The following is a 3,628-nucleotide window of genomic DNA, read 5'->3' on the forward strand; positions in this document are numbered from 1 at the left end:
ATCGACTCGGGATACTTATAAGATACTACCATGATTTTTTCAGATTTTTTGGTCCAAAAATAAATTAGGCCAAAAACCGGCCTTACCGACCCTCCCCATTTCTCTGTCTTCGAAATTGGATAAAAACGATACAGAAAGTTTAGGCGGTATACAGATGTTCGTCGTGTGTGGGCGGTGTACAGGATTGAGTCGCGTTTAATCGTTGTATAGATCTAATAACTATGCTTACACGTAAGATTTGGAACTTGGTAACGACAATTCGCGACGGAGAGCTGTACACCGCCTAAATGAGAAGCCCAGTGGGAGAAAAATGACTTTTTTGGCTGAAACTAACGTACAATCAACAAATATTGACCGATTTGGACTAAGAAAATTGAAAAAAAAAAGATTTCCAAGAGACTCGTTGAGATTGAATTTTAAATTAAGATCTCAATTTTTCATAAATAAACAAATGCGACAAAAGGGGGCCATTTTTTCTATTTGATTTTCACGGTGTTCGTTAATAACAGGAAAATTGTCAAACTAGCCTAAGTTTCAGAGGAGAACATTATTTAAAGGTGTTCCAATATTATTTCATACACAAACAAACTTGTTATAAACAAATTATTTGTTGAAAAAATGTTTTCTACGATTTTCAATGACATCACGTTTTTTTTATTTATATTGCAAGAAATTTAGATAAAAATAATATAATGGTAAAGAAATCTCTTCTTGAGATTATTATTACTAATATTGTAAAAAAATATAATAAACGAATGCATTAATTAGGCATTTGTTGATAGAAATTTTTTTTTCGATGTCCTTTTTATTAGAAACTCTATGCTAATTTTAGCGAATATCATAATTTTTTTATTAATATTGTTTTTTTAAACAAACCTAATAAATAAACGCATTATTTGAGCATTTGTCGCCAGATTTTTTTTTTCAATTCCAAGCTCATTAAGTTGGCAATGCCATGAAAAATTCTGCAAAGTTCATAATTAGTTGATACATTTTTTGATTTTTTGTTTACCAAATACAATTTAAAAAAATGCATTATTCGGGCATTTTTCTACAAAAAAATCGTTTTTTCTCTGCCAACTTTTTAACTAAGGAACTTCATAATAATTGCAGCAAAATTTATAATTTCATGATCAATTTCATGATAATTTTAAACAAATTTACTAAAACAAATGCAGTATTGGAGCTCTTGACGACGGAGAAATTATTTTTTTTTGTGTCAGAATCTTAATTTGATTAAGATTATCATAAAGTTCTTTATTAAAAAAATTGACATTGAAAAACACGAATTTTTCTGTCGATAGATGCCTAGTTAATGAATTTGTTTATTGAATTTATTTATAATATAAACAAGAATAATCTTAAAAAGAAATTGGTCATCATTATATTTTTATTATCAAAATTTCTTGCAATTTAACTGAAAAAACGTAAAATGATGGAAAATCGTAGGAAAACACTTTTTCAACAAAATAATTTGTTTATCAATTTTGTTTTGTTTATTACGTAAGAATATTTAAACATCCTTAGCTAATGCTACTCTAAGGAAATTTGGTGATTTCACCCATTTTTCTGTTATTGAGGGGCACCGGGAAAGTCAAATAGAAAAAATAGCCATGTTCTTCTTCACATTTGTTTATTTAATAATTGTCAACAATTGTGGGCTGTACGTTATTTTCAATCAAAAAAGGCAGACTCTTCCAATTTCAACGGATTATAGTTTTTTTTAATACCCATTAAGAATCGTATTTTAACGTAGAGGTGCATCTTTTTCAATTTGCTACTTAATAATTTGTCATTTGCATTAAAAATTGCAATTGGTTATATTTTCTATATTAACTTAGCCGCATCCATTAATATTTCTGCAAAAAGGTATAGAATTAATCCATTTAATTTTTTCGAATAAGAATGGAAATTGTAGATAAATATCTTGAATTTGTCAATTACCAGCTCTGAAAAACAATAATAGTTAATAGTTTAAACAATTTTCATGAACAAATTCACTTCTTTGGCACTTATATGCATAGAAAATTTGTCTTTTCAAGGGAATCATTTCTCTTTCTCTAAGGAATAAAATTTTGTATACAATTGACTGCCATTCAATAAGATTTTTTATGTTTATATATAATTTTTATTAAGAAATGAACTTATTTGGTATATCTGGGCATTCAAAATTTTTCTTTTTGATAGAATCATTCCATAGCAATATTCCAGCTTCTCTATCAATCGTCAAAATCGCAGCAATGAAAAAGGTTTTTTTTTTACTTTTTTACTTATTTAATTATACCTTTTTATGGTCTATACCTTTAAGCATGTGAAATACGAAGATTGGATTTAATATATTATTCTACTTGAATAATTTGGAATCTTCTGTCATTTGTTCGTTTTGCATAATTTAAGAATAAATAAATAAATGTGAAAGTGACTGTACTTTGTTTTCTCTTCAATGGTTCTTGCCATTTTCTTCAGTTTCGATGATACTAAGAACTTCTAATCAAAGGAAATTGTATTCTATCACGGTCACATATCTTTAATGTCGTTTTACCAGTAACATGGAGTTTAAAGAAAAAAATTTATTGTTATGTGCTGAAATGATGTGGAATGATGATGAAGTGCACGGTAGAAAAAGCAAATAAGACATGATCATAGACAGGATCAAATCTTCACAACTCCTTCTCTAATGCGCACATAATGGAAATAAAACGCAAATTGATCGACAACTTTTTGCCACAATATAATAAAAAATGGTCAAAGATTCGTAGGATAAAAATTGATTTTATGAGGACAAATATTGAATTTTCACAAAGTGAATTTGCAGTAGTATTCAATTAGAAACAAGAAAATATCGCACAACCTAAAGATGGTTCCGTTTATTTTTCATTTAATTCATCAAGTCTACTTAATGGCACTAAAAGAGGTCGACTATGTTTAGGTTTCGAAGAAAGATCAGAAAAGATGAAACGTAGCCGAGTGAATGAAACTGCTCTGAATCACAGTGGAGAAGAATGATCAAGAGCACTAAAATTGGTTAATCATACACATGCTTGCGATTCTTCAACGGATGAAATAATAATTGAAAATGAAGTCAGTAATGAAGATAGATTATTAGCTATGTAAAGGGATCTAGGTCTAAAGAAGAAGTACGAGGGTGGATTGATAAGTTTCCGGCCTGACCAAGAAAAACAACGTTTTTAAGAATTTTTTTTTTTATTTCTCAACATAATGTTCTAGTCTAGTAATGCCATCTCTATAGAATGATTCGTCAAGCTCCTCAAAATACCCATTTAAAGCTTCGATTACTTCTTCATTGTCCGCAAATCTCTTACCGCCAAGCCATTTTTTGAGGTTAGGAAACAGAAAATAGTCACTCGGGGCTAGGTCTGGAGAGTAGGGAGGGTGCGGCATCAATTCAAACTTCAGATCGTTGATTTTTGCCATCGCAACGAATGACTTGTGCGCCGGTGCGTTATCGTGATGAAACAAGATTCTTTTCTTCGCCAGGTGAGGTCGTTTAATTTTCACCTCGTGTCTCAAACGTTGCAATAAGTCTGCGTAGTATTGACCAGTGATAGTTTTACCCTTTTGAAGGTTATCAATGTATATAATACCTCTTGCATCCCAAAAAACAGTA

General features: G+C 30.0%; 1 protein-coding gene across 2 annotated transcripts in view; it reads right to left on the minus strand.

Moving 5' to 3' along the window:
• The window catches only part of LOC117182140 (carcinine transporter-like), a 216,876-nt gene that overhangs the window by 51,744 nt on the left and 161,504 nt on the right, over positions 1 to 3,628 (minus strand). The gene's annotated exons all lie outside the window — the stretch shown is intronic.

The sequence above is a fragment of the Belonocnema kinseyi genome, chromosome 10, assembly GCF_010883055.1.
Source record: "Belonocnema kinseyi isolate 2016_QV_RU_SX_M_011 chromosome 10, B_treatae_v1, whole genome shotgun sequence".
In the NCBI taxonomy this organism is placed as follows: Eukaryota; Metazoa; Arthropoda; class Insecta; order Hymenoptera; family Cynipidae; genus Belonocnema; species Belonocnema kinseyi.